This window comes from Carassius auratus, chromosome 2, assembly GCF_003368295.1.
Source record: "Carassius auratus strain Wakin chromosome 2, ASM336829v1, whole genome shotgun sequence".
Taxonomy (NCBI): Eukaryota; Metazoa; Chordata; class Actinopteri; order Cypriniformes; family Cyprinidae; genus Carassius; species Carassius auratus.
This window is the reverse complement of record NC_039244.1, coordinates 20,880,366-20,906,375: the sequence shown is the minus strand read 5'-3', so window position 1 is coordinate 20,906,375 and position 26,010 is coordinate 20,880,366. Positions and strand designations below refer to the sequence as shown.

The following is a 26,010-nucleotide window of genomic DNA, read 5'->3' as shown; positions in this document are numbered from 1 at the left end:
GTGAGTTTTCTATGAAGCATGTTTTACTACTGTATTGGAAACTTTTGATATACAGTAGACTTAAAAATTATTTAGACACTTTTTGCACTTTCAAGTTACACTTTAAAATGTAGGGATGCACAATGTTTTTATTGTCAGATATTATACTTGATATTTTATTTTCAATAATTTTAATATCACTGAATACCTATTAAAAAGTCATTGGATTACATAGAAATATCAATCCGAGTGGCATATACAAATGAGAACTATCAGAACTAACCTTTCTTTTCTTTTGCAAATTCTTGCATGGTTTCGGGGTATTTTTTTATTGAAAGTTTCAAGTCATCAATTGTGTGCCATCGGTCCTTGAAATTAATGCTGCTTGGCTTGATGTTTTGTTAAACAATGCAATGACATTCATGTCTTTTAAGTGTGGCTTAAGTGTCCAAATGCATGTTTTTATGGCTTTATTGGACAATTTATTGGATAATATGACACATTCTGTAGTGATGGAAATTTAGAAAGTCTGTTTTTTTAGCAGTTGCAGTCCCTTTGTTTGCTTCAGAAGTGAGCATGTATGCATGTGTTTGTGAGCGAATGCAAATAAGTTTGCAATGAAAGTAGCTGAGGGCTTCACTGACTCATTCAGATTCACTCCGTGTCTCGTTTCCCTGAGTTGGGGAAGGTAGTTGTGCTCCAGGATACAAATTATTGAGACATAGCATTCCATAGACTATCTGTTCTGTTTACTTGCTCTGCAAATCCATAGGCCTTCAGCACACTGTCTATCTTTTATTCAAGACTGTGAGCTTACTGGATGAGTTTGTAAAGGTTGTCTACAAAGAAGTCTCAGCCAGCTGCAGAATTAAATTATTTTTAAAACTGTTTGCTTTTTGCTTCATTTAAAGCTAGTGTAATAATACCTCAAACCTCAGATCTTTTTGATTCGCTGGGTTAATACTGAAGCAATAAGGTACGAGAGGCCATGCAGCTAAAGGGTGCTGTTTAACACTGTATTTACTACAAAGTTCAAATTAATACATAATATATATATATATATATATATATATATATATATATATATATATATATATATATATATATATATATATATATATATTATTAAGAACTAATCTAAGCTAATGTTAATTAAAGACATTTATGGCTAGGTGGCATAGATGTTTTGAGTCAAAGCTAAGTTGTATACTGTTTTTTTTTATGTGTTCTGCTGAGAACGTACTGGCATCAGTTGCTCCTTATTCAACTTGTGTTATTCTTTTGCTGTTTTGATTTGTATTTTGTATGCTGCAAACATGTCTATACATAAAAAAGGAAATATCTAACAACCCACATAAGCTCACAGGTTAAAACCTCTTGTTGATTGAAACTCCTAATTTTTATTTATTTGCATGTTGCATTATTATGAAGTGCACATTTCTTTTATTAACTATGAGATCTCGGAAGGCTGTGGAAGGAAGAGTGGAAACGAGGAAAGCATGACAGGGTCCTGTGAGTGTAATCGCAGGGCTGTTGTTCTTTCATTGTGTATTTGTCTGTTTCTCATCTGCTGAGAAGCTAATGACAGCACCTTCATGATGAAGCGTTAGCAGACTCACACCACTTGCAAACATTTGCATTTTTATGTCAACTACATTGATTGCTTTTAGCTCTTTTGCTATGTATTGTTTTTACGTTAGCTTGTGCTAATTGACCATGCTTCCTATTTTTCTCATACATGTCCTGGGTGGGATCTCTCAAATTATTTTGGTTTTGTTTTCTTATTGTTTTCATGCTTTTTGAAGGTGATGACTGAAAAGTAGTTTAACCAATGCAGGCATTGTAATTGACGAGTAGTGGCGTGCAAGAAAATGTGATATACAGAAAACTAGTTTTTCTCATGCAGTAGGTCAAGGAATGGTCACTCTTTGCAAAATAATCTTATCAGAATGTGCCAGTGTAATGAATTGCTCTCAGACGGTCAATTAACCTTATTGAAGACAAAGCTAGCTGTATCTTTTCCGGTCCAATCGCTCAATCAATCATGCGAGAGGTCAGTGGAAAAGAGAAATAAAAACTCACCAAAGGCCTTGCTAACAGAGTGCAAGACTCGATAAATAGCCTAGAGATTGACTGTGTTGAGCTGTTTCTCAGTGTGGTGGTCCGAAGGCCAGCATGACAAAATGGCTAATCATGGAGGTCTATTGGCAGCGCAAGGGCAGAGGTCAACTAATATATGGCCTTGTCCTTCATCTCAGGCAGTGAATTATTGCTGTATGTGTGTGGGTATGTGTAAGCGCAGGCGTTTTCTCATTTTCACTATTGCGACTGCATTACACATGAGGCTGGCAGATGGTTTTTCATATTTAGTACATGAGTTATCCCTTTAAGCTCTGATTATATTGCGGATTTGCGAATGATCCTCCATCTGCATTAAGCTGACAGACTCTCTAGAAATGGATTTTGCTGGGAGTACAATAGCTGGCTTGGAGAGCAGCACATGGTTGTTTAATCGACAGGTAGACATCAAGCAGATATCAGAAAGCTTAGTGTGGTATTAGAAATCCTGGATCCATTGCTTTGTGCCGTAGTCCACTTTGGGTCAGCGTTGAGCCATATCATTGTGGTGGGAGATAGAAAAGGATTTCCAGTAATGAAGAAGTAAAGATGCAACAAAAGTAACCGATTGAGTGACTTAAAATAAAATGCACCAATAAATAAATAAAATGAAAATATACTGTTCCGTAGACCAACTCAAACCTGCTCAAAGTCTGGCGCAATATTTTTTCTCTGTTATTTAAAGAGCACGTTAGTAAAATGCGCCTATATGCATGTGCACAGCGTGCGTACACTTTGCTTATTACACACACAGGGACGAGCAGCAGCACTCAAACATTTTACAAATGAAAAATTACATTCCACAGCAGAGTGGTGAATAAAAACAGTTTGTTGATTGAGAGCCAAGGTGAAATGAGTGTGCACTAAAATAGCAAGCTTTTCAAATGTTTTCGAGGACTTTGAGTGCGGGCTAAATTTGGAAACACTGCTTGACTAATGCCCACGTGGGCAGTTGTGTTACCTCTCCAGCACTGTTAATAACTGAAAAAAATAATAATAATAATAATAAAAAAACAAAATTAATTAAGCACTGAGCTGCTTACATTCTCAATGAGCCAGTGAAGGCAAAAAGTGTTGGTTTCTCACACTTCCTCCAATGTTTATGCCCAGGAGAGCTGAATCCACGCTCTCCTCGGAGCCGGTGCTCAGCAAACAAAAGGTCAGAGCCCTCGGAAAAGCGTGTCAGCTGTGCTGAATAGCCTCTGTGGTGAAACTGTCAGCAGGCTAATGTATTAAAATGAGGCATTTTTGCTTGTCTTCTTTATGCAAGGTAGGTGCTAATAGACTCATTAGCTGTACCCGCTCTGACTCTGAAATGGAAGCCAGTTCTAATTACTGACATTTTCTATAGTGCTGTTTTTGTAATATTCGTGTTTTTCTTCAGCTGTTCCGTGGTCGAGTTTCAGTAATGGTCACCCCTCCTTCCCGACGAGGGCTCTAGCGATGCTCGGAGACCACTCAGGGGATGAGGCTGCTGGTCCCTGTTTAAATATTCATTAGGACTCATGGATCCAACCGTCTCTGAAAAACGTGAATAAAAAAGGCTAAGTGCTTTCATTTAAAAAAGACAACAAATAATGGAAAATTATGACATACAATTAGGCTTGGCTATGTTCTGCCGCCCGTCAACGTTTCTCATTTGGAAGTCAGCAAGGAAGTCTATTTGAATGGCGATCAGCGTATGTTTGTTCGAGACTGTGTTTTTTTGACAGTTGTGCATAAATATATTTGAAAAGGCATGAGCGTGTGCGTTCGCTGGTGTCATGTTGTCCGCTGTACCGGGGGAGTGAGGCAGGGTAGAGCGCTGGTACATTTCCATAGGGACGTAACTCGCTCCCTCTGTAGTTTTCTCAGATGATGCAGACGGTATCGTTCTGATTATAAAATATGAATATCCTTATCTTTTAAAGTTAGTTTTTCATTCACTTTTTGAGTATAACTGCATTTATCAGAAAGTTGGCTTGTCTGTGTATGTGGCGGGTGAGTAGATTGTGATAAACTGTAGTGCACTGTCACACTTTCAAATTAACTATAGAGGACATCAAATTATACAGCCTCTTTTAGTTGACGATTAAATAAAGATATTAATATAATGGTTTATATCACTTAACGTATCTTTTAGTATTTAAATTTCAGTTCATCCCATTTTTAAGCTGGTATATTTAACCTTTTTGTATGACTACCCAGTATGATGCAGTATTCCAAATATTCTGAAGTTATATGGTAGCTTTGGTTCTCATTCACTTTCATTATATTGTGGAATTTTAGCCAGAATGTTGTTCAGAAACTCGCCTTTTTTGTTACACAGAAAAGTGAAAGAATTTTAAAAGGGTCATTTTGTTTGACATGAGGTTGGATGAGAATTTAAATGTTTGGGTGAGCTATCCCTTTAAATAGGTGTTATGAGAATTCATCAGCAGTTTAACAGCAATGTAACACAGAAGGCCATCATTTACTAAGTTTAGCTTAACACACATCTTGAATGCTGTGTTTTGCTATTATTGATTCCTTAATGTATATTTAATGCTGGATTGGATGTGGAATTTAGTGATTTGAATCGGTCTGAAATATACTAAGATGCACTTAATGAGTTTAAAGTAAATCTATCATCTATCTTACCATAATGGCCCATCTTCTGAAATCCAGATGAATTCTTGTTAACCTCCATCGATGGTGGTCCTTCCTAAATGGTTATCCCTGCTGTGTCGCTTCTTCTTCTTCTTCTTTTTTTTTTTTTAATGCACAGGCTGTCTTCAGTCCTAAAGGGAGCTCTCAATAGCATAGTCCTCTTTCAGTGGCTTTATTCACAGCGTTGGAGGCCTATCTGATAAGAGCCATCTGTTCTCAGGTCAGTTATTGTGTTGCTTCTAGTTTCTCATATCAGCTGGATGAATACGGCTGTTGCTCTCGTGGTTTAGGACGGGTAGATAGGGCTAGTTTCTTTTGAGCTCATATCGCTTGCATGAATAGCACAGTGCACATTTGCCTTTTCATATCTTGTAGTCTTTTAGAGTAAGACTTCTGAATACGAACAAAGCCTGGGCATTCTGTCAGTACTAATTAGGTTGATTTTAATGTTTTAAATAATATTTCAAAAATGTTTATTTGTTTCAGTTAATATTGAATAATTAATTGTGCATTTTCGTGCCATCTACATTTTCACATTTAGATTACTTTTGCCATCATCTTAATCTTATTAATTGAATAACCCTGTTAAATATTTTTCAAAATGCAAATTTCAACATGAATATGCATTGTTTACACTGTGCATTATAATGCTTTGGTGCCTAAATTAACTTATAGTACTAGTAACATTCAAAATGACTGATTTGAATTTGTATTGTTTTGTTTTTAAATTATTTGGGCAACATAATATTTATAATATATATATATATATATATATATATATATATATATATATATATATATATATATATATATATATATATATATATATATATATATATAATATTTTGGCTTAACAGTAATAGCCAGAATTTTTTGAGATTCAATATTTAATTTAAACATAGAAATATATTTATAACTACTTATAAAACATTTGGATTGAAAATAGTAGTAAAAGAAAGATTATGATGCTAAAATTCTGCACTGATTCTAGATTCTAAATGAACAAAAAAGTTAAGAGATTCCATGCAACAATTCCAGTAGAATGTTTTTCAGCTAGACTGTGTCTTTCCACCCAGCTTCCCAGAAATTGCATGAAACCAACAAGTCTGATTAAGGTTTGACATTTTGAAAAACCTCTTGCATCAGATGATTGGTGAAACTAATTTGCAGCGAACCACAATGACATTTTTTTAGGTGAGTAGATATTTATAATGATTTATAGGGCTGTTCCTGTAGAGTTTTTAGATTCTGCCAAATGTTGCTTGTGTTTGTTTCCATTTTGGCATGAGGCTTTGTGTTTATAAGATCCAGTCAGTGTGTTGTATTCAGACTTCCATGGTACCCAAGGTACTGATGTTGGATAGTATCTGACTGATTAGACAGAATAACTGACTGTACGAGTCCCCGTGAGCAGTGTAGATTTCAGCCATCCTTTCTTTCTCTCTCAGAGTAACCCTACACGTCCATGGCAAAAAATAACCTGATGTGTACTGTCACAGGGATTATATCACTATGAAATTGAGATTTGCTGTCAAAACACACCACTGGATACATATCCTCAGTTGCACTCATTTCACAGTTTTGGTTCTGTCTCTTCCTCTCTTTCCATTTTCTATCACGGCTTTGAGTTGATGGATTTCTTTTTTCTTCGTCTTTCTCTGTCTGACCCCTGGAGGCCTGAAGCAGGCCATTCATGCTGTCTGCGTCTGCCACATCCAATTACAGTCCCAGCAGAGACCAGAGCAGCCCAGACACCTGTCATCTTCCACTCCTCTGTCCAGGAACCCAATATACTTTCTCTCTTCACTAACTCACTCTCACTCCTCTTCTATGATGTTGGCCGATCGCTCCACTTACGTTCTTTAATTCCTTCCCTTCAGTTGGCGTATTTCATTTCTCTCTCTTCTAGTCTTATGTCATTCAGTAAGTCCTGTTGTCTTGCACACTTTTGAACAGTATGTCATGCTATATTGCTCATGCAGGATTCAGGAAATTGTATAGGATCAGCGAGATGGTTCAAATGGGTGAACAGGTTAGACCGGTGAACAGGTCATTTTGTAAAATCAGAATCAAAATGCAATTTTTGTTTTTGATGTGATGATACAATGGGAATTGTGACAAATAGTGTAATTCTGCCTTCATGTCATGTCAGAATAACCATGTTTACAAAATGTTTTATCTGCCAGAGTTGTTACCAAATAAGATGAATACATTTAATGTGTGATTATACAGTTTGACTATGCAATTTAGTTTGTGACCATATTGTGTAGTTTTCGTGGAAAATAAGTACTTTATAAATCTAGTCGTGTAATTGGTTTGCACATCCCATTCACTGCTAATACAGTCTTGTGTTTTTGATGTAAGTGAAAAAAAAAAGGAAAATCCCCTGTGCATCCATCCATTTTATTCAGCTCAAAACCACTTGAACATGTGTCACTTCATATTTACAATTTCTGAACTTAACTAGGGAGCATAAACTGTAAAAAAAAAAAAAAATAATAATAAAAAACTCTGGCTGGGTCCAGCAGCAGACACTGGGTCAGTTTGTTGAAGATGCCCAGAGCTTATTTGGTCATTGCAGTGACAGCAGAAAACAGATTCTGGCCACTGGTGAAAGTGCGTCCTGGCTGATTGCCTGTGGGTCCCTCTTAAAAGCGATTAAGACCAGGCTGATTTGATTCCACAGTAGTGAAAGTGGGTCATGGCTCTCAGCAGTGAAAGAGCTGGTAAAGCTGGTCAACCAGCATCATTTTGTTAACTGAGGTAGTCTTGCTATAGTTTAAAAGTCTGATGAGGAAACCAGCATCCTAAAAGATAAATGCTTGTAATAGTGGTGGATGATAAATTGCATGCAATATTTAATGCGCATCTTGCCAGTAAAGCTGCTTCAGTAATCTGCAGTAAATCTCCATCACGTGCATGCTTTCACATGGAGCTGCATTTACTACACAGAGCCGTTGTTCACTGACAAGCTACGCAAAACATGCGCCCAAAATATGATCATGGTTTTGCATGGTTTTAGTAAATGCAGCTCCATTTGAAAGCATGCACATGATGGAGATTTACCGCTGATTAAAGTCTTTACTGAAAAAGATGCACATTAAATATCTCATCTTATAATGTGATTTATCATCCAGCCCTTTCATGTAACCATCAATGTTGTTGTTGTTTTTTTTTATCAGGGAGGAGAATGATACATTCTTCGGCTTTTATACTAATTTATACTTTTTTTTGTTGTTGTTGTTGTTCATGGCTAAGTGTCTAAACTTCTTGTACAGACAGTCCAAAAGTCTTAGACCACATATTGACATTGAATTAATCTTAATCTAATTTAATCAAAGAAAAATGTAATGGAAATTTAATGGAAATAGTTTTCAGACTATTTGTAATATAACAAAAACAAATATTGTATTGTATTGTATTGTGTGTGTGTATATATATAATATAAATATATGAAGAGTTCAGATGCAAAAGCCTCTACATGCCATCTGAAATTTTCAACTAAAATTAGGATTTTTTTCAGGCTCCTATTTAGTTCCTATTTTGTTCAGTTATTTCACTTTAATTTCACTTTAATAGCCTGGAAAAGGACCTGTACAAACTGAATATATATATATATATATATATATATATATATATATATATATATATATATATATATATATATATATATATATATAGCTTTGTGTGATATATGAACTCATAGTGATATTTGATTATGTTAGAAGTTAAAACCGATGTTATGAAAGGTTATTCTTTAGTCTTGCAAAACACATTCATGCTGATCTTTCGGACAGAGTGTCCTGTATATATATCAGAGGAGGTGTGTGTGTGTGTGTGTGGGTGTGTGTGTTAAACCTGTTTGTGGCAGCTATGTGAAGCAGCAGTCAGTCAAGACCCACCTGATCCCCTGTTAAGTTCATCTGAAACAGCGGAGGATCTTTGAAGGTCAAGTGCTCCCTGAGCAGTTCCATTATTCCTGAGCCTTTTCTCATTCTGTCTTTCTTTCCTGTGGTAGAGGGTCAGTCAGAAGCTGAAGACCTCTCTCTGAAAGAGAGCCCTTGAAGCTCTGTGTGTATAGGGGCGATTTTACCTCTTGCCAGATGTTTTGTGAGGGGGACTGATTGGTGATGTGGAACGACTCTTTGAATAACAATCTGGGGGTCGTTTCCAGCCCCCCTTTGCTCACATCCTCACAAAGCTTCAGTGTTACTCACTGCTGGCCTCAAATACACAGCTGCACCTCATTTTCAGACTACATCACCCTCTCTTCCTCCTCCTCCTCCTTCACCTCCTCTCATTCTCTCAGACTCTGAGCAAGTGAAATGAATAACATTTATTCCCCAGTATTTCAAGTTTAGGGGACAAACCAGGCCAAAGGATGTGCGTAGCAATAAATGAATGTACAGTTGGAAAATCTAAAGTCCAAATAAAGAGCTTTCTTTCCCCCATGGGACGATACTACAGTAATAGTTGTGCAGAACACTACAGTTATATTCATAGCTCAATATTTATTTATTTATTTATTTTTTGCTGTTACTGGGGACATCAGAGCTCATCTTTGCTTGGATGGTGTAATATTGCAGATTGTTAGGAAGGATCCAGTGTTGTGTACATACACACGCATTCACATGCACATACACCAGCAATAAAAAAGCTGAAGGGTAAAACTGCACTGCAAATGTATACTGTCATTATGTGATGTATTTTCATATGAAACATGGTCTTCATCAAGAAAAAAATGCAGAATGGGGCTTGATTTTATCCATTGGAAATAAATTGGATTTTGAATGTGGACGTTATTTACTGTTGGAGGAGGTGAAAATTAAGAGGATATCACCTAAAAAGAAAAGTAATTTCAAAGGAGGAGCAAGTACATTTTTACATTACGTTGCATATATATATATATATATATATATATATATATATATATATATATATATATATATATATATATATATATATATATATATATATATATATATATATATATATTTTTTTTTTTTTTTTTTTAAGACTTTAAAACTTTTTCTTTTCTTTTTTAAACCTTGGTATAGTTTGATAATTAAAATTAAGGCTGATCCTTTTGCTAATTAGTTCTTAAGAAATATATTTATTTTTAAGCTGGGAAGGTGGTGTAGGACTATAAAATATTCGCCCAATCATATTCCTCGGTCCAAGGGTTACGATAGGGTGATAGGCTGTCCTACCTGCCTGTCAACATATCTATCAGCAAAACTTTGATATTCCATCAGTGAGTTCCATTATTTTATTGCAGACCAAGCAGGAATGGAAGGCTAAGTAGCATTTACTAATGGGATATTATGGTAAGATTTTACCAAAAAGTGGATTTTTAAATTAATCACTTGACTGCACAAGAGAAGAGATAAGAGAGGAACAGAGGTGAAAATAGGAGGGGAATATAGGAGATCTGGAGTTATATATAAATTGTGTGGCATGTTGGGAGGTTGCTGTCTTATTTCTGGAGGAAGTGGAGAATTGACTCCTCTGATCCGTGGCGATAAATTCCAGATGTGTTTGAATGTTGTCAGACTGACGGCCTTGTCCGCGTTGACCTCTGCGTTGACAACACCAATCACAGCTCTGAGAACTGGCAGCCGCTGTACGAACGAGGCCTGCTGTGTTGCTATGTTATCAATAATGCAAAAGCTCCGGTGCTTTCTCCAGCAGTCCATGTCTCTTATAACCCAATTTGCACCTCAGATCCCTGCTTTGCCTTCCTGCAGGCTGCAGCCTGTAACGTGTGGCTGCTCTCTGTCTGCTCAAACATTGTCACTTTGGCATTTGAATTCAAGGACACGGAGTATCACAAAAGGAAATGCTACTTTAAGCCACACATGCTGAGTCTAATGCCATTTTTGTCTACGTCATCTTTAGACAGTTTTCCAGTGCTTTTGAGCCTCTGGCTGCTGACGTGCATGTAGTTGAACAGACTGTAGGTCTCTTATCAGATCAACATCACATAAATGTAACACACTTGAACATTTTTGTGTGTGTGTGTGTGTTTCCTTAATAAAATGTGGTCAAGGCAGGAACAGTGGGTGTGATATGAGATATGTGCATGTGTGATGTATTGGAGAGTGCAAGCAGGTGATAAGTATCGCTCTGAATTGATTATTCTGTCAGAGGAGGTAAAGATCTGTAGCTGCTTCATCAAACAACACTTCACCCCCACAGATTTATTACAGCCAGCCACCCCCTCTACCCGCCACCACACTGCAGGATCCAGCTCAGCAACCCTGCTGGAAACAACAGCTTACATGACCATTTACTGAATGTGAAGTATATTTCCGTGTAGTTTCATGCTGGTGACCTAGTCTTACAGGGCCAGACTTTTGATGACTGGTACAAAGCCACTTTTCAGCTTGTTCTAGGCCAGAAACATCTGGCTTGACACCGTCTCACCAGCATGTATATTGCCATTTCTTTTTTTCTTTCAAAGCTGAATTTTCAGCAGCCAATACTTTAGTAAACAGTGTCACATGGTCCTTCAGAAATTTAAATGTATGCATTTAGCAGACGCTTTTATCTTAAGCGACTTACAGTGCATTCAGGCTATCAATTTTTACATATTGTAGCTCATCTATGACTTTCCAGGCAGACTAGTAGAAACCTGTTCACTCTGATTCTTGGGAGTTGTGTTTTAGGCAATCTCTTTGGAGTTTGCAGTCTTTGCAGTCTTTGTATGCAGTAGGCCTATATACTGTACTAGTATACAATGCTAGTATACAAATGATTAATATGCTAGTCAGTCAGGATGATATGAACTGGCGTAAGCTGTTTGTTTTTCCCCAGCAAGAAAATCATCACAAACCAATCCCTTCTTGCTAAGTGGAAAATATCACTAAACAGTGTGACATTTGGGTCCTCTGTGATGAAATTGAGCGTTCATGATGGACAAGTTCCAAATTTTGGAGTCCAAGAGATTGTTCTGGATCCCTGTGGGGAGATTCAGTTTTACACCCCCAAATAAAAAAACAAATCAATCTACAAAACCATTGAAATATCACCAAGCCAGCAGTTGTAACCAAGGGGTTTAATGTCCTAAATCTGATGTACCCTTTTAATTCATTAGCCCAAAAATAGCAGTTGTAATATCAAAGGGTGTTTTCTATCAGTACTAACTGCTAAGTGATTTGAGATCTCTGTAAACCGACCACCGCGGGGGTTAGTATTAGCAGTTATTAGAGAGTGGCATTTGAGAAGCAGTGAGCTAATCAGTGCTAATCGTAGCGGAGCAGCGTCTGTGTTTGCTGTTGCGATATGTGGTCATACTGTGAGCGGTGCGTGTTAGCTGTGGTGTTGAACAGCTTCATTACACGAGCTGTGAGCTGGACATCGCTGTAATTATAGAGAGAGTGGCTTTATTCGTCTGGCTTTATCATTTTGTCAGCCGAAGTAGGCTATTACTGTTATTCTGCTGCTCTACACACGGGTTTAGAGTTTCACCTTCTTGCCATTTCTACTGGAAATGATAGGCTGATGTTAAAACAGATGTTACTGCCTTCATGCACAAGTTTCTTAACTTTCTCATGCTCTTAACACTTTCTCTGTGCTAGTCAAATGAATGCAAAGAGTTAAATAGAGGTGAGGTGGGAACATGGCACAGAAAGAGTGAGCACATGTCTAGTTTTCAAACCACCTCCAGCCCCGTTTTATTTTAAGTTCATCTCTCTCAATAATTCATAACCTCTGTCCCAAGAGTGCACAGTAACATGTCTAGAAGTCTCATAGCCCCTTTATCAGCTGCACCACGCTGTTTATTCTAGTCACCCTCCGACCTGTTGACCACTATTCATTTATTTAGTTACTAAGCTACAGTGGCCACAGTGGTTGAAACTAGGACTGGGCCTATATATCTTAGCTGTTTTATTTATGTATTCATTTAATTTTATTTTTTTCATAGTTTTTGATAGTTGATTTATTTTTTCTTTATTTTTTTTGAGGGAATATTTATCAGATTACATTTCTTCACATTATTGTTTATGAGTTTGTCAATAAATGTAGTGTTTTTTTATGTTTTTAAAAGAGGTTATTATGTTTAACAAGGCTTTTATTCGATTATGAGAAAATGGTAAAAACAGTAAAATTGTGAAATATTACTACAGTGTCAGAAACCATGTTTTTCAAGAATCTATGATTAATACAAAGTTCAAAAGAACAGTGTTTATTCAAAATAGAAAACTTGTGTAATATATATATATATATATATACATATATATATATATATATATATATATATATATATATATATATATTGATACTCACTTTTACAGTAATTACTTTAATGCATCATTGCTAAATGAAAGTATTGTATTCATTAAAATATCTTTAACTAAACAAATAAAAAAAGGTTAAGAAATAAATTTCACTCAGAAATTGGACTCAGGATCAATTCGCCCATCACTATTGGCCTCTAATACAGTAGAATTAGCTCATTGGATGGGTTTGAAGGTTTTGAACATTTATTATTATTATTATTATTATTATTTAGTAATTTTATGCTATTTTTACTTGCATTTAATGACTTTTTTTTGGTATTGAATCTCTGAATCATAGCTTTCTGTAACTTACATAAATGTTTTATAGAAATTCAGCAACATTCAGTTGCTTCATTCACATACTATTAGGTTAATGCACAATGTGATTGCCGTGTATGCGTTTCCTTGAAAACAACTCTAAATTGGTGGCAGCTATTCTTTACTTGGCAATATGGATAGAAAGGGCTGCCATTACAGCTCTTCTTATATCAGATACTGCAGAATAGTCAAACTCAGTAACCAGTTTTATTTATGCAATATAGTTACAGGACTCAAACAGGCTAGACATGACAAGCAAAGGTGTCATTTTTTTTTTTTTTTCTGGAATCAGTGAACTGAGCTCATAAAGACCCCGTCTGGAAAGCTTCCTGGAGAGTCCATGACTCAAATCAGTCGAGGACAATAGAAAGCAGCGGGCTGCCACGGAGGGCGAAACCCGGATATTACTGCGCTTATCAACGAGGAAGAGCTCATCAGGGTTCATTTGTACTCTCAAAGAAACGGACACTAAAATCCCTATCAGCCAGACTGAAAGGCGTGAGCTTTTCCTATTAATTCTGACACAGGGAGCATATGCTTCATCTGAATCAGTATGCAGTTTTCAATCTGAAATCCATAACCTCCCATCTGAAGATGAAAGGAACAATGGCCCAAAGACAATCTGCCAGCTTTCTGGCAGGAGTTTGGCGGTGTGTGAATGAGTGAATAGGGATGAGATATTGTATCAGGTCAGCCCTGATATCAGTGTTTGATGTGTTCTCTCACACAGTGTGTGTGTGTATGCGTGTGTTTCTATGTTCCTGTCGGTAAGAGGAAGCATCCCTTGGCTTATGGGTCAGGTGAACGGAGCCAGGATGTAATATGCTAAAACCTAATGCCTGCTAATGACAGGAGGAAAATAATTATTTTGCTTTGGATCTTGTGATTTCAGTTCTATCGACTTTGATAAAACAATAAACGAGAAAAGGGAAGGTCTAGTTTCTCTCCCTTATATTTATTTCAGTAAACACCCTAATTCGCAGATGCTTTCCTTTTGGAAATCAATCATCATTAAAAGGTGCAGTTCCACCAAAAGCAGAAAAAAAAATATCGAATTATATATATATATATATATATATATATATATATATATATATATATATATATATATATATATATATATATATATATATATATATATATATATATATATATATATATATATATATATATAAACTGTCATCATTCATTCATTCTATCCTAATGTAGTCCATATGGCATATGCTTTAAATAAGAAGACTTCTGATACCACATAATATTGTTTGTGGATCAGAATATATTTATTTATTATTAGAAATTAAGTATTATTGTAATTATTTATTATTGTTGCTATTTTAATTAAATTATTTCCATTATTAAGCATCATTAAAAGTTAATAATTCATCCAAATTTCACCCAATTTTGTCATAATTTTTCATTCTTATGTCGTTCCAGACTCTCTTTCTTAATTCAGTCTGTATGACACATGCTTCATACAACAAGTCTTCTGAAGCCACATAACACTGCGTATTTATTTATTAAAAAATTATTTATATTACAAATATTATTATGATTGTTTCATTTATTACAACTTTATAATAACTTTATATATATACTTTCAGTTTGCATTTCCCCAGACACTTTCTACTCCTCGTTTCTTGAATCTAGATTAATACAAGTACTACACACTGTTTGAGACACTGAATGATACTTTAAAACACTTGATCAGACCAGATGGATGTGTTTCTCCTGGTTCCCGCTGAGTAGAGAATAAAATTAGGTTAGTTCTTTAGAGCTGAGAAGCAAAGCTTAGTTTGCTTCTGGTCTCCCAGTGAGAGATGTGAGGTTTGGAGAGCAGGGGGCTGTTTGTATTTCTTCATGTCAGATATTTCATGCACAGAAGAGCTAAGAAGGAGGTTTCGGGGAGGTGTGGTTGCAGAAAGCTGGGCCACAGTTTTATAGACCTTTATTTAACTGGTGCTCAGTTTATCCTGTAAATGGCACTGAGCAGGACGTAGTCTTGGCGTTCCTCCATCTGAGGAAAAGTCAACGGAGAGAGGACTTCTAATGCCTTTAAAAACTAATATGACACTAGGGTTGTGCAAAACTACATACATCTGTCTCTGCGTGTATATGGCTGTAGCAATGTCTTGTTTGCCATGTACCCTGTCTAACGGCTGAAATACAGTTCGCTGTTAGAATTTTAATTTTAAAGCACGGGCATTTGAATAGAAACACCAAAAGAGGACTACATCTGTGTGTGTGATTTGGATTTTGCACTAGTTGCCGAAGACTGAGTGTCACTACATATTATGTGCATGTTTAGTTTGATAAGAGAGAATCTGGTGGAGAGAAAGAGAGCGGTCTCCAGACAGCAGGCAAAGGGCTGTAGCACCTGCCGCAGCAACGTGAGTCTCAGCCTGCAGCGTTAAATATTTACTGCTCATCCTCACACATGACAACACAGATCACACAGCAAACTCCCAACACTCGCTCCGCATCCCTCGCTCCTGAATCAGCCCTATCCTCGCTCTTCTTTTATCACTCCTTTTCTCTAGTAAGCTATTTTCTTGTTTTTCTGTTTTCTAATCACTTGTGCTCTTCTATCTAGTGGAAGGTAAACAGCAAACAACAAGACATGATGGTTCTTCTCCAACACTGTTGTTGAATTGCCACTCGCTACTACAAGCCTTGTTTCAACTGAACCGATTAAATGTTTTTTTTTTCTTTGCTTCGTAGTCAACATAAACTGTAATTGTTGTATATTGCATCAAACTTATTTATTTAAATACATAAAAATAATAGGAAAATCATTATTAGATATTATATTTTTTGACTATTAAGATTCATTTGTATTGTGAATTTTTTTTTGTAAAACACATTTTCCTCCTAAATTATCATAACAAATTATTATTTTTTAAATAATCGTATTTTTAATTTTACATTATTTTTTTTAATATTTTAATTTATAATAATAATTAAATAACAGCATTTATTATTATTATTGTTATTATTATTATTATTATTATTATTATTATTATTATTATTATTATTATTATTATTATTATTATTAATTCCAGCAATACTGTGATTTTGTGGATTTAATTATTTGTTCATTTATTTATTTTGATTTTTTTTGTTCATTTGTTTGTTGAATTACAGGAAATATATTAAGTTTTGCTTTTGTTCAGGTAGTTCAACTTTTTGTATAGCCTGTGGAAATACTGTAATCACTTGAGATGAAATTTTGGCAGCAATTTTTATTGTCATTGCGCAAAAAATGTGAGCCATTGCTTCTGTTATGCATGCACTTGAAATGCTTCTAGAATGCGTAGGACATTGCATAGCAGAACCAGCACATGCTTCTGTCCAAAACCCACTCTTTATTCCTCGTCTTCTCTCTCATTTATTTAGGCTCCGTTCCTGAACACATGCTGTGTCCAGCTATACTCGCATAAGCAGAAATGCAGCTGGGAGCGATTTAGGTTTTGTTGTGTGTTTGGGTGATTATAGTGTCTGTAGGCATGCATGAAATTAGTGAGTGATTAGTGTGGCTCTGGAGCAAAACTTTACTGAGAGAGCGGTAAGGCCGAGATGCCCAGCTGGGATTTACCTCACTCAATTCTTTTTCTGTTTCTCTGGAGATTTTTTTTTCCCCCTCATCTTCCATATTTCTCTCTTGCTGTCTTTTGAGTGTTGTCCCATCTCCTTTCAAACAAATGGATGCTCGTTCTCTTTTTCCAGCGCTCTTTGCAGGCAGTGTTCAGTTAAAAAAGGAATGAAATGGCAAGCCTCATGCCAAGCTTTTTTTTTTCTATTTTTTCCGTATCCATTTAGCATTCACATCAACATTTACGAGTAGTTTTGGGGATGGGAATGCCTTCAAAGATGGTTTGTTTGTGTGTGTGTGTTTGCCTCCTGCTGTGGCTGTCTGTCAGACTCTGACCCTGACCCCTCCAGAGCTCCTGCACTAATATTTATTTAATTTCAACTGGCCAGCACAATGCCAAGAGGTCAGAGAGGAATAACAATCACAAACAAGCAGACGGAGACCAAAGCTTGAGCCCTGACTTCCTGTCTATCTCTCCGTCTACATATCTGAAAGTATCTCTTTTTTATTTATTTATTGCTTATCTGTTTGACTGACTAGAGACTGGGCAGTAGGTCACTTTTTGTATCAGTGAAACTACATATAATAATTCTATAATAAGAAAATAATTCAGCAAATTCAATTAAACTAAACTTAATGATGCCATGATATTAGAATGAAATATCATGTTTGTAAATACACTTGTTCTACAATTTGTACCTTAGTGCAACAAGTCAAAGCAGCAATGCTGCATCCCACACACCGCTGTCCCAGTGATTTATGGGAAATGAAGTTTTGTGGAGGAATGGCTTAAGTCAGCGAGCCAGGAGAAACATGCTGTTCTCCTTCACTGATCTAAATAATTGGAAAGGGTTTACTCGGTTTTTGAATGGTGCTCTGCTAACATGGGGCAATGGGGCTGGCTAGGGCTTTTATTTTTTTATTTATTTTTTTTATTTTTTTATGTGTGCCTGTGCATTCAATATCCTTGTGTGCATGTTTGTTTGTTCATGTGTGAGAGTGTTAAGACTTGACCTGGGAAGTCTGGGATGTTTCCATTGTCTATGTCTATGCAAAATCTCTATGGAAAAATACATTTTTAGTATGACAACATGTACTATTATATTTGCGTATAATATATAATTATAAAAAAAATTTAAGAACGTATAATAATTTATTTAAATAATCTAAAAACAGTTGGCTTGAGGTGTTTTTGAAACCTAGCAAAGTAATTATTTTACTTTAACTACCTACCAAATGTTAGCTAAAATGGGATCAATAGCATAAATGGCTTTTGTATATGCTGTAAAAGTGGGCGGTCACTTCTCATCTTTGTTACAACTGTTTTAGATCTTCACTTTTCTGCACTTCAAATTGTAGCTGTTATTTGATCCCTTTAAATCTTTCTTTTACCAGCAATCTTTCCATTGACAGACATAATTATTCAGTGACCCGTTTAGCTCAGAAAACAGCAGCCGACGAGATAAATGCATTTTGTTGAGGCAACTCCCGGGTGAATAGCTGCCCCATGCATGATTGTAGGCAGGCTGTAGCTATTACAGAGAAAAGCCCTTAGTTCAGCTCATCTGGAGCTCTGCTCAGCCCGGAATAGTGACATGTTGATTTTCTATTGATGCACTGCAGCGCCCAGGCTTAGCATGAAGAGGAGAGAGAAGAGTTTAAAGATAATTTTCAGAGAGTCTGCCCTCTCTTGGATGACACAAAATCAATATCGTAGAGCGGTCCGGCTCGGCCCACTGCCCATCAGGTGAATGAAAATGGTGAGAGAGGGTTTTTGTGAGGTTGTCAGCAGAGTTTTATGTTGAATGATGCATCTCTCCCTTAAAGTATCCTGTTTAGTGTATTTTAGTGCTATTTTACCATCAGCATACCTGACTGTTTTTGTGTGTGTTTATGTGGGGGTGCACAAGGATACAAACACATGCACAATCTGAATGTAGATTCACACAACTTTATTTTACCAAGGCTGAACATATATATATATATATATATATATATATATATATATATATATATATATATATATATATATATATATATATATATATATATATATATATATATATATATTTTTTTTTTTAATATATATTATTATTATTTTTTTTATTATTTTTTTTACGTGTCCCTTATTAAGGATAATGAGAAGACCCTGACACAAAATAAGTAATATAAAGCATAATAATAATAATTAAAAAAAAAAAAAAAAAATTCCACACAAATAGCTGATGTATAACAAATCATACTTGGTAGAATTTTGTTAAAAAACTTGTATTAATTATTTTTCATAATGTCTTATATATTTACTCATACTCAGGGGAGTGCGTGTGTCTGTAAAGTGATTTGTTTTTCATTTTTCTTTTTTTTTTTCAGGCCTTAAGAATAATTATTTGTTCATTATATTACTTGTATAACATTTTATATGATAAATTCTGATATCATATATTAGTATTTATTTAAAATATTTAAAATAAAAACCTATAGTATTAAAAAATTATAATATTTTTTTTATTATTTTAAACATATGAGCAAGTTATATGTGTATCTATTTATTTATTTAAATTAATAATATTATAAACTATTTTTATTAATTTATAATTATTATTTGTAGTATTATCATTGATAATAATACAAATAAAAATAATTTAGAAAATGCATATTTATATTTGTGTGTTTGTGTGTCTGTTGACCCCTCATCTGAGGTTAGATGAGTCATGTTGTCTGAGCTGTCTGAGCTGTCCCCTTCACAGCTGATTGGCAGCCTGCTGTCTGTCTCTCTCTCTCTCTCTCTCTCTCTCTTCTTCCGAGAGAAGCTAGAGGACCAAGGAGGAGAGCGAGAGGAGCAGTGCAGGGATTCGGTTTGCTTCAGTGCTTATTAGGATTTAGCCCTGATTGGGGCTCTTTCGGGGAAAGAAGGCACTCAGGTTGCATTTAGCCAAGCTGTGAATGTCTCTATTTGGCCTCCAGAGCTTTAGCTTGCTAACCAGGCAAAACATTTCAGGTCACAGTTTTCTTTTATGTAACCCCTGAGGAGAGCTTATAACCCGGGCGAGGTAACAGCTGTAGACAATATACAGCTCAGAAGTTTCCAGAAGGCACAATAAGAGCTGGTTAGAGCCAGAGTGATTTTAGAAATTAATTGAGAGCGTGACTAGGGATGCATGCTGTTAAATGAAGGAAGAAGAGTTCATACCCAACCAGGAATTCTGAAAAGTAGGGGGGGGGGGATGCCTACGTTGAGACTTTATTTTATTTTGTTTTTTTGTTTTGTTTATTTATTACTTTTTTTTTATTTATTCACAAAGCATCACAATCATAGCCAAATGTAACATATTTGACATTTAAAATATAGCTATTTGGAGCAGGATAGACCCAAGAGATTTCAAAATGGTTAGAGAGAGGTTTTATCATTTTGCTACAGGTTCAGAGATGGGATTCATATATTAGAGCAGATTTATCTATTTCTAGAATTTTCTTGTGATTGGTGAACCTGTTAAACATTATTTAACATGCTGTAAAAAATAGCATAAAAAAATATATATTTATACAGTCCATTCTACTGCACTGTAGTATTGCCCATTCTGTTTCAGCATTTTCTCAGTAGCGAACGACAGTTCAGCAGACGTGTCCAGATCTCGCTGGCCTCCAGGACTTGAGCCCTGAACATTTCATCAACTCATAACTACTTTTTGATGTCATGCTCTCAGTCACTCACTCTCACTCTCTTCTCGTATTTCTTCTCTTTCCCTTTGAAGTATGCATTTTACAATGCCTTAAATGATTCAATCAGAATTCAAAAGCCTACCTGTTTGTTTTATGAATCCCGATTAAAGGGCCAGTTCACCCAAAAATGAAAATTGTCATAATTTACTCTCATTTTGTGCCACACTTGTATGACTCTTTTTTAACTGGCTTTCCTTCTTTGAAATCAAATTACTGTGACATTTTACAAAATGTCTTACTTTGTGTGTACATGATTACATAATTTAGTTTTTTATACCTTATGCTAACTACCTCATCAATGCACAAAGTTACCAAGGTCACTGAGACAGTACCATTTAGGCATTATTATATACAATTTAGGTATGAATATGTAAGATATTTATTTATGTTTATAAAACATATGTGTTTCTGAATACTGATTGGATAAGCAATGCTTGAAGGCTTTAAAAGTGATATATGCACATTAATGTTGGTACATTTACTAAATTGGTTATTTAATTGGTTTGGTTTTTTGGGTGAGCTATCCCTTCAACCCAATATTGATGCTTTCTATTTTTGAGAAATATGTCATCTTTACATTGCCTTACTGTATATGCAGCACCCTAAAAGCAAGGTTTGTGAACTGCAAATTGTGTTTGTTCTAGGTTATTAGGTTCTATGTTGCTGCACAGAAAGTGTAGCTTATTATGTCACTGTTACAGCACAGTTCCACATGCACAGTATTGTTCTGAAATGTTAACGGCACATCCGTCATAGGCATCAAAATCCGAAAAGAAAACAAAGAGCTTCGGTTTTACATCTCACTCCCCTATGCCACCCTCATTCCTGCAGAGATATCTGTCTGCTCCTTTCTCTGCCAGATACACTCTACTCTCTCATGACAAATGAGGCCTGTCATTGTTTAGAGCCCTTCAGGAAAAGCTCCTTATGTCAGTGTCCAACACTAAGACATTCAGGGAATGGTTTTGTGAAATCATAAACAGTAAATGGAGATACAGGTAGAGGCCCTGCAATAAAGGCAACTGCCAGCGAATGACAAAAAGAGTTCCTGTAAATCTAACACTAGGCATTGAAATTGAATCCCTTTATCTCGCCGACGTTTATTAGAGGCAGGAACAATCGTCTGCCATGTTTTTCATATCCTGAGATTTGAATGTGATTTGCGCCGAGCCTGGCTGATACAGTCAGCTGTTTCTTGTTTTAAATAACATTAGCACCTGTGTCGCATTGCCTTGTAAAAGATATCAGTGAATAAGCCATCATTTCATCAGAGCTCTGAGGTTATGTGCTCAAATGCATTTCACTCCCTGATCAGATAGTTGTAATGGCCTGACCCGGGTGTCCTCTGCATATGTTATTGCAAAATGAGGAGGAAGTTGTGAGGAAGTGCTTGTGTTTATGTGCTGGATGTCCTTGACCCCTGTGTTGGCCCCTCAGGATTTAAGACAAGTCAAATCCTATTATCTCCCACCCTGTGTCTATTGATACTTTCCGTATGGAAGTTCAATAGAGAGGCCGTGCCTAATCCCATAAAAAACATTCTGCTTAAGGGAGGGATTATTAAATTAAAGAGTTATCTTAAAATGACATTGCCCTGACGACCACAGGGTCCAATCACAATCTTTCTTCAGGCTATGGGGAAATTCAGAGTCATACTAGATTTCGCTTTTTTTTTTCATTCTTTTTTTTAATACACTGAACAAAATCATAAATGCAAAACTTTTGTTTTTGTCCCGATTCTTCGTGAGCTGAACTCAAAGATCTAAGACTTTTTCTATGTAAACAAAGGGCCTATTCCTCTCAAATATTGTTCACAAATCTGTCTAAATCTGTGTTAGTGAGCACTTCTCCTTTGCTGAAATAATCCATCCACCTCACAGGTGAGGCATATCAAGATGCTGATTAGACAGCATGATTATTGCACAGGTGTGCGTTAGGCTGGCCACAATAAAAGGGCACTCTAAAATGTGCAGTTTTACTGTATTGTTGGGGCCGGGGTGGGGGGGTGTGGTTGTTGTGGTCCAAAAACCAGTCAGTATCTGGTGCCATCAATCAAATGTACCTGTGTTCGATGTCCATAACATACGCCTGCCAATACCATAACCCCTCCCCCACCATGGGCCACAACATTGACATCAGCAAACCACTCACCCACACGACGCCATACACGCTGTCTGCCATCTGCCCTGTACAGTGAAAACCTGGATTCATCTGTGAAGAGAACACCTCTCCAAAGTGCCAGACGCCATCGAATGTGAGCATTCGCCCACTCAAGTCGGTTACGATGACAAACTGCAGTCAGGTCGAGAATCAGATGAGAACGACGAGCATGCAGATGAGCTTCCCTGAGACGGTTTTTTGACAGTTTGTGCAGAAATTATTTGGTTATGCAAACTGATTGTTGAAGTGGCTGTCTGGGTGGCTGGTCTCAGACGATCTTGGAGGTGAAGATGCTGGATGTGGATGTCCTGGGCTGGTGTGGTTACACGTGGTCTGCGGTTGTGAGGCTGGTTGGATGTACTGCCAGTTCTCTGAAACGCATTTGGAGACGGCTGGTAGAGAAATGAACATTCAATTCAAGGTTCTGGTGGACATTCCTGCAGTCAGCATTTTAATTAACAAAAACTATTTGTAATCATTTTAGCTGGCAATAACACTTATGCTGTTAATATACCTGTTACTCTGCAGACAAGTAAATATAGACGAAATAGTATCAAAGATACCACACGTAAAGAAGATTTCAGATGTGACTTTTCGATTACATTGAATTTGTCATTTTCAGTGTGGATGTATTTAGAAGAAGGCTTATCTTAAGACCCATCTAGAGTGTCTTCTTCCATTTTCTTTCCCTGTGAGTTTGTGGGCAATCAGATGGACCCTCACCCTCCACCATGAGTGTGATGGGCACATCCTGATCGTCCATGTGCTGATATCATATGATGCAGTAACACCAGTTCTTAGAGCTCCATCTGTGAGTCTCCACACAGCCTTATCACACAGAGACCAGGAAGCAACTCACTGCTGGTGATTACCTACCTTCTCTCTCTCTGTGTGTGTGTGTGTGTGTCAGTATGTGCTCCAGTAATGATGTCATCCTCCAGGATGTAATTCACAGTTATCTAGGAGTGTGTGATTTCTATTTCTCTTCCTGAGCTAGCGAGAGAAACCAAGACTATATTCTCTCGCACAGACACTTGTTTAGCCCGGGGACTAGGTATTACTCTCTCAGGATGTGATTGTATTTCATATGAATTTCACACTTTTTGGGAAAAAGCTGTAGCATATCCTAGACTGTTCTGGAAAGAGTTTGATTGACACATTCATATTCTACACTGGTTTTAGGCCCATTCGCTCAACCAGCCATCGGACTGCTGCAGGTTTCTCCCATGATTACCTTTTAGCAGCAATTCACTTTTTTATCAAAAAAATGTGAATTAGCAGCTATGTCCATTTTTTTTTTTTATATGAAACAAGGTACATGTCACATATTGTTAATCTCAGGTAAACTCATGAGAGTTTAGCGCTTAATGATTAGCTTTAGCAGAAAAATTGGGGCCAAAAAAATGGCATTGCCTGCATTTGTTTTCACCATGGAAATATCATTGTCCTTTTTAATGCTGATGCAAGCTAGGTTTTGTGAATGACATTATTGAGGAGGTGTGGGTCGAGCTCTTCACCGGAGAACTGTTTGCTTACTGTCATTCCTTTAAAAGACAAACACAGACTGATGTATTATGTATGAGCACAACGACGGCTTTGGGGTTGTTAATGTTCTGTCTTGCGAATTTGTTCTCTAGCTGAACAAAGGCCAGTAATTGAAAAATGCACACCTCTGCTTTGACGTCTGATTGGATAAAGAGGGATGTTGTTGAAATCTGTTCTGGTTGTTTACTGCTGGGATAGCCAGTTAGCAGGGGGAAAATTTGTTTAGATTGTAATCAGTGATACATCGATGCGATTTGACAGCATTGCAGTCGGCTAACCCAAACAGGTCATACTTCTTCAGTGGCGTACGTTGGGTTTTCGGGTCCCATTAGAAATTTTTTATGTGACCCTGGACCACAAAATCAGTCTTAAGTCACTGGGGTATATTTGTAGCAATAGCCAAAAATACATTGTATCGGTTAAAATTATAGATTTTTCTTTTATGCCAAAAATCTTTAGGCTATTAAATAAAGATCATGTTCCATGAAGATATTTTGTAAATTTCCTACTGTAGATATATCTAAACTTATTTTTTATCATTAATATGCATTGATAAGAACTTCATTTAGACAACTTTAAAGGTGATTTTCTCAATATTTTGATTTTTTTTGCACCCTCAGATTCCAGATTTTCAAATAATTGTATCTTGACCAAATATTGTTCTATCCTAACAAACCATACATCAATGGAAAGCTTATTATAGCTGATATATAAATCTCAATTTCGAAAAAATTGACCCTTATGTCTGGTTTTGTGGTTCAGGGTAACATGTAAGAGATGGAGGTATGTAGATAAAAATTGAACTCATTCAGTAAATGAAGAATTATTCATACTGTATTTGATTACTCACTTGAATGTTGACTATGGTCTCAGTACTGCTGAGATCAGACATTTCATGTGCAATAAATAGATGCATATCCTTAACATAAATCTTGCTTTATTTGTTTTCAAGCTCTTGTATTTTGTGTCTCTTTTTTTTTTTCTTCTTTTTCCAAAGCATTATTAGAGCACGGCACACAATTATTATTGTAACATCATAAAATGCTCTCACCATAAAATATTTGAGCAATGTGGTAATCAAAGATGACCACTACTCTGTAAACAACGTCTCATAAACAACGTTGTCTCACAAGTTGATCGTTTTCATCATCTCTCGCCTCCCTGAAGTGTTGCATTTTCCTTTTTCTTATGTTCAGGATTCATATCTAAAAACTATTGGTTGCCATAAACAAAGAGCTGGAGTCAGATGGGTATGAATCTTTAATAGGGCAAACCTCCTGGAGATATCTGAGATGTAGATTTCTGTAGAGTTCGCTTCCCCTTGTCTTTTGATTTACTATCGGAGTAAGAGCACATGCTGTTGGGAGGAACAAACTGAAGTATTGAAAAAAACCTTCTGTTGTGATGTATAAAGTTTGGGCTGTCTTATACAAGAAGCACAGACATAGATTCGGGGGTCCCAAGTGTATTATCTCCATTCCATGGATGTTTGTAAGGTAGCATCTCAAGTTATGTCTTTTAGTTGTCATTAAAGTTTGCACAAATGTCCAAACTTTAACTTATTGCACTGCAAATAGTGTGAGAAACTTTCATTTATGCCTCATCATTAGTGTGTTTGGCTCCAGTAGGTTCAGGCATTGGTTGTGGTTTCTCGAACCTCCTGCCCACTAG

At 36.3% G+C, this 26,010-nt stretch overlaps 1 protein-coding gene across 1 annotated transcript in view; it reads left to right on the top strand.

Annotated features, from left to right (window-relative positions):
• LOC113120274 (ephrin type-A receptor 3-like) overlaps window positions 1–26,010 on the top strand; it is a 105,964-nt gene that overhangs the window by 19,688 nt on the left and 60,266 nt on the right. The window lies entirely within an intron of this gene.